This window comes from Bombus vosnesenskii, unplaced genomic scaffold (assembly GCF_011952255.1).
Source record: "Bombus vosnesenskii isolate JDL3184/JDL3185 unplaced genomic scaffold, Bvos_JDL3184-5_v1.1 scf7180000013788, whole genome shotgun sequence".
Taxonomy (NCBI): Eukaryota; Metazoa; Arthropoda; class Insecta; order Hymenoptera; family Apidae; genus Bombus; species Bombus vosnesenskii.
The window spans coordinates 830,756-845,780 of NW_022883218.1; the positions used below are offsets into that span (position 1 = coordinate 830,756).

General features: G+C 37.9%; 1 protein-coding gene across 2 annotated transcripts in view; it reads right to left on the reverse strand.

Moving 5' to 3' along the window:
- The window catches only part of LOC117238983 (rho GTPase-activating protein 7), a 349,400-nt gene extending 334,730 nt beyond the window's left edge, over nt 1-14,670 (reverse strand). Inside the window, exon 1 of one of the 2 annotated variants that reach the window (XM_033504242.1) lies at nt 13,346-14,670. The gene's annotated coding sequence lies outside the window, so the exon portion shown is untranslated. The remainder of the gene's footprint in view (nt 1-13,345) is intronic. The other variant, XM_033504244.1, reaches the window with a different exon arrangement.
- Nucleotides 14,671-15,025: the final 355 nt, after the last annotated feature.

Below are 15,025 nucleotides of genomic sequence, written 5' to 3' on the forward strand. Positions count from 1 at the left end.
ACCAAATAACATGTTAAACAACTAACCAATAGATAAGATATTATCGATGGTTATTGTTTTATAAAAATAATAATCTACAGTTCGTACAGTGACGAGCTTATGAATAGAGAAACGCTTAGTCTTAACTGCTAGTAAATTCAACTATGAGTTTTATTTATCCTTTTATTGTAAGGTGTATATACTGCATTACTGGTAGAAGAATGTTCAACAGAAACTTCTATCCTAAGTTTCGCAAATGTCTCTAAGAAGGAACCATAATTGTCCAAACAAATTTCCGGGGAACAGCATCCTTCATTTCACTTCCATATGTAAGCAAAAAAGGTAGAAGAAGACGAAGGTTCACGGACTCCAGAGGGTTTTCGCGTAATTCCATAACAAACGATTATCCGGGCAACCGAGTAATCCGTCTGGAAAATAAACGGCGGTCTCCCATAATGCGAAATTAAAATGTTTCAACCGTAGCCAGCAGGCACTGCAGCAATTTAAATAAACGGCACGTCGCGTCGTCTCGGCTGCAGGAGAATAAGGAAACGCTGGCATGTCTCGAATCGGTTCAGACGCGGTGTTTGTTTAAGCGACGCCAAGAAAAGAGCGGAGATTCATGGGATGCCGATGAACGACGGATTTCGTATCGAAAGCGCGGTCTACGCGCGATTAGATTCCAGCTCGCGTCTTCCCTCTCGCGTGCACCCTTTAATTACCAAGTATTGCGCGGCGCCGCGATCGTCAATGTCCTTTTGTTCAGCCAATGTTCTCTTATGCTTTGACATTCTCATAATGTCGATTGACAGTCGAAGGTCTGCACAATTGCGTGTCCCGAACAGTGCACGCGCGGAATATATGCTCCGATACCAATTCGTTTCAAATGTCACTGGGAGAACGACTGGCTCTGTTCGCCGATTTATCGAGAGTAATAACTAGATTGCGGATGTTTATGCACTTATACAAAACTTAAAAATACGAAAATGCATAGAATACATATAATATGCAAAAATATATAAAGTACGTAGCACAGGTTTTAGTAATTAACGTGTGAAACAAATCTCTGCTTAGATTCCACTTTTTAGTCGAGTTCATAAAAAAATAAATTTGCATAAACATTCGAGATCTAGTGATAAGTTAATTGGTGTGATTATATTGCTTTTTTGCGCAACAAGTTATTTCTGCTACTTGAATAAATCACGTTTTAAAATTTATTTTATTCAAAATTCTTCGCATAATTTTAAAAGACCAGAAAAAGGCTGTACACAAAAATACTCGTTTCTCCGTAAAAATATGTAAATAATTCTGTCCACTTCGTGACAAACCATTCATAATCCAGCTGACATTTGACCGTCATTAAAATACACTTCTTTAAAAAAAAGTACATTCGATGTAGTCATAAACGAATATATTAAATTCGCAGTCAACAAATTACAATTTTTCAAAACCAACGACGATCATCATCCGCAAATATCCAGATTTTTTCTTAACATGAAAAATCATCGAGCTCGTGGCTCCATCGAGACGAAATCAACACCACGTGGCAAAGTGTTCGACGCACTTCGTCACATTTCACTCCCTCTTCCATGTAAAACAGAGTGTCACGCGAGAAAACACTTGGCAGCCACAAAGCGACGACGAGCTATCGTTGCAGAAGTCTCGAAGCACTTCGGATCGCGACGAACACGACGCGGAGTGCTCGGCCTCGCAGTTAAGTAAAAGCGACACACGATACACGGCTAAACGAAGAGATACCCTGAATGGGTCAGACTATCCACAAGCGGAGAACCACGATGGATGCATGCGTAGAGGAAGGTGAGGCCAGGAAAAATACAATGAAGCGTGATCAGTGTGAACCATTTTGCTTGAGAAGCCGCGTGCACCGAGTATAAGGTGCTCTATCCTCTCGCGATCCTCGAGTCGCAGAACTGGTTTTACACGCGGTCGATTTCGATATATATAAGGACGCGAGATACAGACAGAGAGGAAGCCACGAGGTAACAAAGAGGGAAACATCAAGGATCTTCACATGAACGACAACGCTGCGATTCTCGCGATCCATTGATCCTCTATTTGTCTAATTAGAAGCACGAGTATTCTCTCAGCACTACGCAACGATGACAATCTTCCTTTTTTTTCTGCATATACTTATACCGGACTGCTATTTTTTTCGGTCGAGCCTTTGACGAACAACGACACAAATTAATTTGCTCGTTATTTGACGTCGAAGTCTAGTGTCGAGGATGATGTTTCACTTGTTTGTTCGATGAGAGCTCTAACGTGGAAATCACGGTGATAATGTCGGTTCCGCGAACACGCGATGCGTCTATTGGCGGTGTACAGCGATGTAAAGAAGTAGAAAATCACGCGTGGGAATTTAATTTTCTTGGTGACTCACGACCAATAACGTGCAATCATGATTGGCACTTATCGTTAGTTGTCGTAGAGTCATATTTTTTGTACGAATTACGGTTATGCTCTACGCTGCTTTCGGGTTAAGCTACGTACTTTATTAGGTTGTTTAGAAAATATGTTCATAGCGAAATTTAAGGAGGTTCGGGTTAGATATGCATTTTCAAAGAATTAGTATTTTATTGAATAATATATTAGTTTAGCATTGTTTCGTTGAAAAAAGGAAACCTGTTTTATGAACGAATTTTGATTATACTTCTCCTTCGTTATTTTCAGCATTTATGTAAAAAGAGTATTTGTACAACCATATCATTACGCGCCAGAGATTCATAATAAAAATACTACGAACCTTCCGAATAATCTAATATAAGAAAATTATCCATTTTGAAAGAAATCCTTCGGCCTTCTTTTTCAAAGCAATTAATTTTACTTTATCAGGATGACTCTCAGTTTCTCAGATTCTCGAAATACAGGAAGTCCTATCATGAAATACTTTCATTTCCTACTTCATGATAGAGATTTGAAGACATAGCTATCGCGGTATCATTATTTGTTCTATCAAAGGAAAACGGCCCACACTTTCCAGACTTCCTGTGACCTGAAACTCATGATGACAATGTTTTTCACGAGTATTTACATCATTTGGAGCCCGTCCGTTTCTTGGCTTCCTCTTTTGTTTAATTTCATGCACGACTGCCGACAGAAAGCTTTCATTCGCAGCGACAATAGCCCCTCGCTCTTTAATTGTCTATAATTGTTTTCAATTTCCTCCGAAGCCACTTCTGTGCACGACTGAGCAAACGACAAAGATATTCGACGAGCAATTCTATGATTTGTTATTTTGAATTTGATATATACCCGTGGAAATATTTCAACAATTAAAATGAAAATCCTTGATGAATGTATCGTATGTTTTATATTATTAGAATAGTTAGAATTATTAATAGAATATGAACATTTTATCACCACTGTGATCGAACACAGTTATCATAATTATAGGTATCAGTAATATTTGAAACAAATTCGAAAATGTACACAGAACCAACATAATCCTAATAGCCGTGTCCCATTACAATGCTAGTGAAGTTTCAACAAGCTTTACATAATATACATAATATCACATAATATACATAATATACATACACTATACGTAATATACATAATATAACCATCAAAGTTTCCTACAATAAATGTTTGAACACTTTCATGAATCACTCTATGTAATAAAGCATGTGATATTTTTTATTTAACATCATCTCTGAATGCTATTTTTATCACAACTCCTCGTTTACCTCCATCTATCGTTCCTATTATCTATTAGATCGTCTTCATTTCCTGAATCATTTAAATTAACCTTCAGTAAAAAGCAAATAAGATTTATTCCTTAAAAATACTATAATAGCGCATTTCTACCGAAGACAAATCGATAATTCAAAGCGGTTAGTCATATGTTTGTCTGCGTCCTCTTTCCCTATCCAACAGTTCCGTAGTGAAATGATAATTCCCAAGTAACTAATGGAGCAATTTGAGACTTTTCTCGCTCCGCGCGTAGCGAAAGTAAGAGGTCGTCGAGAATCATAACCGTGCCCTAAAGGGAGCGACATTTACGTGTCCCGCGAATCGTTGTTTCGATTTTGCAAGAGCCACGCGAGTTACATACGAGAGCTCGTCGAACGGAACTCGTTCGGCTATGTAATTCTACGTGAAAGTAGTAGACACGTCAGGCATAATTTTAAAGCGCGTGTTACCGCGCGAGCGCGCACGCGTTTCGTGAACGATGATGAAGTATCCTTTCCGCGTCCCGAAGTCGAACGTTCCGCAATGTCGAAATCAGTCGTGCGAATAAAAATTGTACCCGAACCCGTATATCCCAACCCTGCCTGGAAAACAAATATGATTCACGAGAAAGCGTAGCATGCTTTCAAAAGATAAAAGTCAAGCTACAGTTTTGCACGGTTATAATTCATCGAGAGCCACGCATAAGTAAACCATGCGTTTACAATGGTGCTGAGTATATCGAGCCGCGCTTTTTTCAGTGAAAGACGATGAACGAGATTGCTTAATAACTGTACTTCTATCTTACTTCTCTACTATTTGTAAACTTCATGTCACTGAATGTCTTAACGTGTCACAAAATTGACAGAGTCGACTTTACCTGTAAACTGTCGGCTATAAGTATTAGAACACCTGTTGGATTTAGTATAAATTTACTTAAAAAATAAAGCTGTCAATGTGGTTCGATAAAATAATAATATGTAAATGTAAAATAATAATAATTTATCAATCAGGTTGTAAATCATTTTAAAAAGTTTTATCGTACAGTATGTATTATTTAGATTCTTAAAATATACCTGAAAATTTCATCTACCAATCTTACGATAATAAACTGAAATTTCTCAATTTCGATAATAAGTCTGACTTATTAGTATTCCTTAATAAGAAGTACTATATTGGCGTAACTATTAATATCCATCACGTTGTTGGAAAACAAAAAGAATCAGCGACAACGACAAGTCAGTTCCAAACTCTTGTTGCTCAAACAGGCTCGTTAATTTTGCATCGTTTTAGTCATTGTTTCTTGCGTTCACGAACAGCTTAGCTTCCTACATAGTACCGGGCTTTATTAACAGCGAATACTTCTCAAATAATAAATTACTTCGTCCAACTGACGTGTATGTACATTCAGATGCACCGCGCGCCTTCTTCTTTGTCGATAAACCTATCAGTTGAACGAAGAATTTACAACATATTTAAACCTCATACCGCAAGTCGCTTGTTACTAGGGAAAAAAGGAAAAAGTATTGAAACTAAACGGTGCGTTGCCAGCCGTGGACTTAATGCCTCGCGAATATATGCATTAAAATATTGAAATATAAACGCGACGAAACGATAGTTCAATATTATATAATGTGCGTGCAATCGATTTGAAACTATTTATGTACACGTATATAGTACGTATACATATAATACGTATGTGTAACTGTTGGTTTTATATTTCTTACGTTCTCTCAAATAATACTTACTTAAATGTCTCGATGTTTAATGCAAATATAAGTAGCATACAATTCATTAAAATGTTACAAATGAATAAAATCTAAGATTTCAAATATTCTGTTTTTCACTAATCATCGCTCTACAAAAAAAAAATATCTAGCAATTCTTTATAACATAAACAAACAACGAAAAAATTCCATCACTCCAATAACCATTTCTTCCTTCCTACCTATATCAAGTTCTTACTCGATGTTACACCCCATATTTTTATTTTCCTCTGAACGTCAACGATTAAATGCATCTCGATGGAACATCGAGGTTTTTATCGTAGAAGAGAAAAAAACCCGTGCACGCAAAAGCATTATTCGGCGAGTATACGAACGTTCGATCCGATAATGTGGACGCATCGCTACCAACGCATCGCAAAAGGGGGAAGCACATTGATGTCAAGTGAATAAAGGCCGGGTTGCGCATAAATATTTCATACATCGTACTGCTAGATATACAGATGTCTGCGGTCATACGATAAACCATTGAAAGATAGACGGAGGAGAATGCGCTTTAACCGTTTTCTGCGTCAGTCATCGTCAGCGCTGTTCCATAAAAATTAACGGACGTCTCATTTTTGCGAGCGGTGCGTGCCGCGCAGGGAACACGGCATTGCATATAAAATGTCGATGTGATATCTTCTTCACTGAGTACAATCGACTCTGTAATAAATCATTTTTATGCAACGCCGAACGATAGGCAAGCCTTTCACCTCGATTTCTGCTAAACGATTCATTCGACCGTCTCACTGGGAATTTGAAAACCTTTTACACGCGATTAATTGTATTAAATTATCGGAAAACTTACAATTCGTTTTTAGATAAATAAAGAAAGACTAATTTCGATAAGGCATATCCAATAAAATCCGAGAAAATTTTGTATATTTTACTTTTAAACTATTTATAGTAAGTAATAAAAAGAATCGAAATAAAAATATTTTTGTGTTTAGAATTTTTATATAAGTAATTACATTATTTCCTCGGCATTATCAAGTTCCATTTGACGGTACGTACTTCGTAACACGAAAGGAAGCAGAACCAAGCGGTAATCCCATTCAAAACCGAGATATGCGAACATAAATAACCAAAAATCCTTTACGTTCAATCTCAGTTATAATACAGGGACGTATTATCTGTGGAAGCAACCGGACTTAAGGATTAAAATCCAGATCCAGAATTTCCATTTAAATTTAATTTAAAGAATTCAATTCAAAATCCAGAATTTTTCATTTTTATTGCTAAATTATTCCTCCAGTGCCTCTGACTCAAAGTTTCGTAAAAATCTAGTCGAACTATCAATCCATACGAAGAAAACGATGAAAGCTATATTTTACAAATTTTATTGTCTGCAATTTTTTGTTACAGAACAATATTAGCCCACATCTTTATAAATTATCATCTAAATTCAACAATGTACTTGCCATTTGTAGAAACCTTCGAGTAAAGTCGCAAATATACAAGCAAAATTTGACAATAGAACTTGTTGATCAACCTAACTAATATCGTGTTTCATATAATATACTACAAGAGACATACAAGTGAAAGAGAGACGCGTGCGTGAGAAGAGGCGCAACACCGGAAATAGAGAGGAATGGTCACGGAAGGAGAAGAAGGCGTTTAACCGCTCCTGGCTCTGCGTCCGCTAGTCAGCGAAAACTTCAGCGCGATTTTACATTGCGTCATAAATGCAGGATGTAAATCATGACCGGTGATGCGGTCGATTCTGTAGAGGCGCGTAAAGCTTAGTAGAAATGACAGTCAGAACGCGGGAGGGAAGTAAGCTTAAAAGGGAGAAGACGAAACGCGTTGGCGACGCAAAACGTCGTAGTAATCGACTTGAAAGGGCTTCCTTCGCGGCGAGATTGATGCTTCCGTTCGAATCGAAGAGATCGTACCCAACGTAATTGTAAATTAGAGACTGTTGAACAAACTGCTGCTTCGTAAATTATATTGTATAATAAAGCTGAGTGATTCTTATTTGAAAGGCTGGGCTGTCGATGATGATTTTTCGTGAGAACAAGAATATTATATTATTGTGTTTCGTAAGTTATTGAGTTTGTAAGAGATGTCTTTTCAGTCAGAGTTTAGCATGGTATCGGTATTGGTATTACGATGTAAAAGGTTCTATGAATACAGCGTTTCCATTCGAATCGAGGAGGAATTGTACTGGTTGCGATTGTAAATCACATGATACTAGACAGCTTCTGTTTCTTGTGTGCTTATTTGCTTCAACAGGTTTCATGGCTTTTTCAACGCGATGCATCAAAGCGTTGCTGAAAGCGTTGACGTGTTCCGAGAGGTTCTCCGAACGTAGTCAGCGTTTCCATTTAAATCGAAGAAAGTTCTATTGGCTACGATCATAAATCAGTGGATAGCAAATAGCTTCTTTCCTACAATACCTATTTATAACTATCGCGGTATACTTATTCGAAAATGACATTACTATTCTTCAGTCACTTAGAAACTAATTATTGACCAATGACCATTAACAATTTTTCTATCGAGGAAAGAAAAACATACTGAGTCGATATATTTATTCCACGTAAAAGACATCAAGAAACCATCCAAATGAGCAAAATGTTCTAAACAATGTTTCCTTCGAATTCGAAGTTTTGGCATTATCAATTTATACTACACATAGCTTTATCCAGCAATCAAGAATAAATACTCGATTGCTGCCGGGACATCGAATATACGTAATTGAATTCGAATCGAATTCAAACTAACCTACCACTCGTATACAGTCGATCAGTATGGCTGCTGAGTCGTTCACACATAGACCTCCCCTGCTCCAAACCTAATCGTCCCTACACTTCGTCAAGAAAAGAAACATTTAGCAATGTCTTGCATCGGAAGTTCCTTTCGATTATAGCCGCTGGTATGAGGATCGTGCTGTGTATCATGAATCACGATGTAGTTTTTCGCGAAGACGCTGGACACGAATGCCAACCACGTATTTCCACGGAACCGCGGCAAAAACGAATCTCATCATTAAAAGCGCGATCTCCGATCATGAATACCAGCACGGCATGAGACTATAAACAACGGCTGCTATCTTCACCACAGTCACTCGAGATTATTTTACGTGAATTCCACGCGAGTACGTGATTACACGTACCTACAACTGTTTCCTTTTTATAGTTTTCTCCAGCATTTTCTTTTTATTCGATGAGTTACTGGTAGATTTCATTCTTTCGATCAATGCGATTCAAACCGATCTTATGAATGAAATCGTAAAGGAATATCAAAGGGACTGGACGCTGCGACTGCTCTCTCAAACGATTTGCCGAGTTTCGTTGTTTTACGAACTAGATCATGTACGAATTATAAAATATACGTATAACGAAAGTGGAGTAATCTCAAATAGAAGAAAAGTTAAATGAAAAGAATTTTTGCATTTGTAAATACTTCATGAAGAACGTACTGAAACTAAGGAGGAGACTGAGCGATTTTAAACATAGTTCCTTGCGGTAGGGTGTACAGAGGCTGCAGCGCGGAACAGAACATCGAAGGGGCGTAGTCTTTCCCAAACGACAAACAACACGTGTTGCCCACGTGATCTTTCATATGCACCGAAAGTTGCGTTGGGCTCTATCTAAATGTAAACTATTGAAAAAGTAAAATAGCTGACCAAAAATTTTAGTATTTTAGTATTTTTTTGTATTTTCGAAACTTTGTAAAATCATGATCGGCTAATAACGATCTGTGAATATATATGAACGACCCAATACGAGTTTCGCCAAACCATTGCATAAAGTAAACGAAAGAAAATTCAAATGCGTCTTTTTTTTAGCGAGAAACGATAACAGACTCGTTTGCTTTCCAATTATTTCAATCTCCAGCGATCGATAACCGTTGGTGTGTTTCAAAAAAGAGAAAAATGTGGAGAAAAATCGAAGTCACAATCTTATCACAGACGAGACGAGAGTCCTCGGTACAAGTCTTACGACAAACACAAATATCTGTGTGACTCGACAGTCTGAAAACACACGCGCATTATGTTTATTCGGAGGTGATAAATGTCCGACCGCCATTCACAAGTCGGCAGACTGTCGATCACGCCGGAAACATCACGTAAGAACGATTTATGGTCGAAGAAATACTTTCGTGATCCCATCCACGGTAGCTCGCACGTGTTTCCCATAAGAATTCGATCGGTCGTGACAATCGCTACCTATAATATGTAACTCTTTACAAGAAAGAATCCATCTTGTAGCTTGCTTTTCGTATAAACTCCAACGAAATGTAAACTTTGGCAAAATAGACAACATTTCTATTACGAAAATAAAGACACCATTTCACATAGGACCTAGAAATATCAGTAGTATAAATATCACTATCTATAAATTAAATTTCAAAGTAGTCTTCAAGAATTATTCTTCGTGTCCATACACTTCACCATTCCACTCAAACATTAAACATGTAGAAAAACCTGTCAAATTACTTATTTTATTCGTTAAATATTATATTCGCTCTGCAATTCCATGTATCTTACATTATTTATACAATTTTATCAGTTTGGTCGTATCTATTTTATTACTCCACATGACTGTCCATACTGTAAAGATACATAAATCCTTCATCTCTGATCTCTTATTTACCACGACTTTGCACTAGTCTTACGAAATATGTTGAGAAGGTCGATTAAAATTTGCCTAATTTTGTCTTTGTTATTTCCTCACCTTCTTACTTAACCATCCATAGAACTTCCTCTAATTACGACTTCGATGCAGTGTCTTTGCAATACCATAATCGAGAACAATAGCATACGAACACATCGCATAGCAAGTGTTATGAAATCTTAAATACGGTCTATCGTTGATTAAAAGCGCGACACGTTCGCAAAATTTGCTCATCGGCATCGCGTGTGTTTTGACTCGCAGAAAATAGCTCGGTCCCCTGGCTCGGATGAAGTACCGGCTACGCGCCATTGTCGCGGCACTGGATTTTTTAGTTTCGCAATCATTCACAGTTGACACGACGACAATTCGCTTTCTGTGCGACTATGTGAACCCCTTCTATGCGATAATACAAGGAATAGGAAAACACTGTTGGAATAGGAACGGCCGTACGTTACAACGATACCGGAACTCTTGTCGACATCAAGACCCTTTTGTCGACTCTGTATCTGGTTCGTTCGAAACGTTTGATAGATCGCGATAAATAGCGATAAATAGCGGTAGATGGCGGAAAGGGAGGTCGACAGGAGCACCGCGGTTTCAATCAACGAGCTTCCGTTTGACAACGTAAAAGGAATTTTATTTCGAATGGTAATGTTTCGATCATATATCGATTCTTGTCATTGATAATGCTGCAAATAAAAGAAATCAATTTTGTATCTATTGTAGAAGTAAATTTTATAGGTACATCATTTTAGCGTTTCTAATTGTCTTAGTCCCACATCAAAGAATAGGTATTAATATTAAAATCAATTAATCTTACAGTATTAACGAATACAAATGTCGAGGTCTTATTTAATGTTAAACGTAGTATGTACATTCGTTTTACATTTATGACATAGTTAATCAAATCTAAATCATAAAATGATTATTCATCTTTATGCACGTAAATTTTTCGTGGTTGGAAAATGTAGGACCAGGGGTACATATCACAGGCGGGCAACACAAGAGGTCACAATTGACGCGTGCAGATTTAATCGGCAAGGAATTCCAAGAGGATGATGATCCTCGATGATGTCATTGCGACATTGAACAGAATCGTAATCAGGATTTCGCCTTCGAGAATCGCGCATACTCGCCGAACGACTCGTCGGCAGATACCGATCGGCAGTTCGATAAATCGACCGATTACGAACCACTACTACCGTTTGTCGCTGCTGCGCACTACACAGCGACCAGCCAGCAACTCTCTTCGACTCGTTTAAAAGCTACACGCGGATGACTGCGTCGCAAACAACACGATCCTTTTTATTCCGTCGATACGAGCGGTTATTTTCCAATCTTTTTCAGGTTAACCCAATCAAGCGAAGTATCGATTGTTTTTTCTCGAAGCAGAATACGTTAAATTGTTGAAATGTAGTCTGCATAAACTTTGGTGAATTATGACAATCGATATAATGCACGTAAAATATTCGTCCAAAATATTTGCAAAATATTAGAACAATTAATGATGATAACTATTAACAAATAATATTTCTAAAGTATAAATATGAGGATTACCATGAGAATGTTGATAATAAAGAATTGTAAAAAAAGCTTAATGCTCGTTATTGTTAAAGAGAATATGTGATATTATGACCTATATTTCAAATAAATATCTTCAAGGCAACAAAACAAACGATGATTGTAATTTTTAACGCAAATTGAGTTCGTTTTAAAATCAATGATAATACGAGTCAATATGCATGAACTACCTAATTAATGAGGAAGCTTCGCATAAATTGAATATACCTCGTCGTACTTTCGTAATATAATGATACCGAACGACACAGTCATGCTTTGACAATGAAGAATAATTATACGACAGTAGTAAAATTAAAATTAGCTATTGTTCAAACAATAATGAGCAGCATTAGATAACCGAATGGACTCTTCTTAACAGTAGTAGCGACATTATTCCACAGATTCATTTGCATTGTGTTTACTTATTGCTTACTCATTGCTGACTTCTTTTAAAGTTATAATATCTAATACAAATAAAAATACAATATAAACTGTTTTAAATAAAAGTTCTGATATTATTTTCTGATTCTAATTATTTTAATCTAATATTTTAAAGTAGTATTATTTTCTTTACATTAGTATTATTTTCATTACACTATTTCCTATAATATTATTATTTTGGAACATTAAAAGCCAGTAGAATATAAATATAATATTTGAATCTAATGTTTATGCAAAATTCTAATAATTAGTGGTCCCAAAAAATATTTATAAAAAAGAAGGAAACAGTCTCAAAGTTTACCTTTGTAAGGTTCATAAATGTGTTTTAAAGTAAACCCCGATTATTAGATATCTACATATAAAGAAAGTGAAGTAACCACTATAACGAGAATCATAAATATCTGATTCGTAAAGATTTCCATTGTCAATTTCAGATAGATCTCGAAAGAATACTCTGTTAACAGCTGTTCTTTGTTCCGGTTAATGAATAAATTATGTCACCTTGAATTTAGAACACCGATTTTATTGCTATAGTAATATTCATGTAACGCCAATGTCAGGTGATAACGGAGCCAGCGATAAGAGTAATACAGTGATGGTTATCTAGGATAACGATCTGAAATAGCATCTAACGTCAAACGTAAATAACGCTGAAATTGCAGTACAAGCATCCACGATGGATTTGTGGGAAATATTCTAAAACAAATGGTTTCACAATCTAGGTTAGGTCTGGGATAAGTCAATACGATTATCACCTCACTTTCGACACTCAACAGAACCAGGTTTGACAGCTCGATGCATATAGCGTACGTGAGTGTCGAATGATTTGATAAAATCATACCATAATAAATAAATATCATTTCCGTTTATATTTTTGCTAGTTGACATGAAAATAAACGACGCTCGACTGTTGTTTACATTTCGAAATCTGTCTACTGTTCGTAAGTATTGGAATCTTAGAGTATATATAAGTAGTATATTCTATAATATTAACCTTAGTCAAACATATGAGAAAAAGAAAATGATTTCTTGTATTGTTTTGAAAAAGTTCAGTTTTTATGATACATTTCTAGAGAATGCATATGTTAAATATACTAGAGTTACTAATTCATACAAGAAAAGAAATATGTACATATATTAGAATCACAAATGTTGGAATAATTATGAACAACAATGAATAATCAGAAATAATTAAGCACGCTACTTATACATAACACCATAGATAACCCTTAGGCAAACACATCAGTCAAAGCGATGAAAGTCAAAATGACGAAACATGTTTTTAACCTGGAATTTTCGTGCAGACAGCTTGGCCGCTCAGAATCACGACATCGTCGACAGGACAGCGTACATCCACGTGTTCGATCGCAAGGTTAAATCCACTTGTACAAACGCGGCGCAAGGCACGCTACAATGTGCCACCCGCCGTGTTCTACGGCCACGAGAGAGATTACCACCAATAACCACGATTTTTCACTGAGAAAAACGCGTTAGGACCGTCCACGGTAACCAAACTTCACCGTATGTATCGCGCGAAATTCAAAATTCAGCCTGCGATGGCGCCCGTGTAGCACGTGGCGTTTGGCGTCGTTACACTTTTCAAACTCGCGTCTGCCGTTCGTTTCGTGCGGCGTTTCCTCGTTCACGCATGTTTCAAACTCTGATCCTTTCTACGACAAGTGCCCCGCAACGAGGAATGAGGACCGCCAATAAAGTCGTAATTACTGTCACACACTACTGAATATTGATATCCTTGGACAAGCTGCTCAAAAATCTATTCTCCCTAGAAGATTTTCTAGATGATTTCTTACAGCGATACGAGACTGCCACCGAATCGATAATCCTCTGGAGACACGTCCTTGTGTGAGTATACGTTAACCCAATTTAATCCAAACAAGTCGCACGTTGCACCGAAATTAACGCGCTCGGAACAGAACGAAACGAAACGGAACGTTGAGCGCGCACCACGAAAAACTACTACAAGAGAACCGTCTGGCACGACCGCCGCGGCGACACTGAGAAACGACGACGACGTTCAGCACTGCTTGCTGCTCGCTCGGCACGCTACTACTACGCGGCAGGCGGCAAGCCGACCATACGAGCACTCTACCCCTCTTTCTTTCTCTCTCTTTCACTCCCCTGCAGCGTTCCTCTTTTACACGCGGTTTCTCCGTCCCTTTTCCACCGTTCCTCTTCTTTTCTACCGCTACTCTTTCCGCTCGTTCCTCTTTTTTCCCGTACTTTTCTTAGTCCCCCCTCTCACCTTTCCAATCTAGGTATTTGTTACTTTCCACTGTTTTTACCGTTTCCTCTCTTCTTTCTCTAATCTCTCTTTGTATCAACGGTTCTTGCTCGTTTCCTTCCGCCACTTTTCTTCTTCTCGTACCTTCGTGTTTTCTATGCATCTTCTTCTGACTCTCTGTGCCTCTGCATAATCTTCTCTCCTCGTTCCCTCGTTTTTTCCCTTCGCACTTTTTCGCTCGCTCACGCTGCCTATCTCTCTCCCACGCTCCCTTATCTCCGTCCTTATCCGCTTGTCTCTCGTTCCGTTCTGTCCTGGTCGCCACGACCCCCTCTCTGTCGTCTCTCTCTCTTTCTTGCACTCGCGCGCTACCTGGAAGAGACGAGGAGCTGTCAAAGCAACGACCAACCGCCGACTCGGGCGGGAACTCGTCAATGTGATACGTATATGCGTCCCTTGCTGCAACTCTCGCGCGGTTCTTTTGCCGTGTACGCATAAGTACATGCGTGAACGCGTACGTTATCAAGGTATTAGTGCACGTTACTCCCAGACGTGGGTGTTCATCGATGAAAGAAGTTCCGCAGATTTTCGACATGTACCATGATGTTTTATATGTCTGAGTTTCTTCTGGTGACGAAGTATGCAGTTCGTTCTTTTAACTTGAATCGGGTGTATACTTAACCTCTCAAGTATTTGGAGTCCTAACGCTGGAATGCATCGAGGTT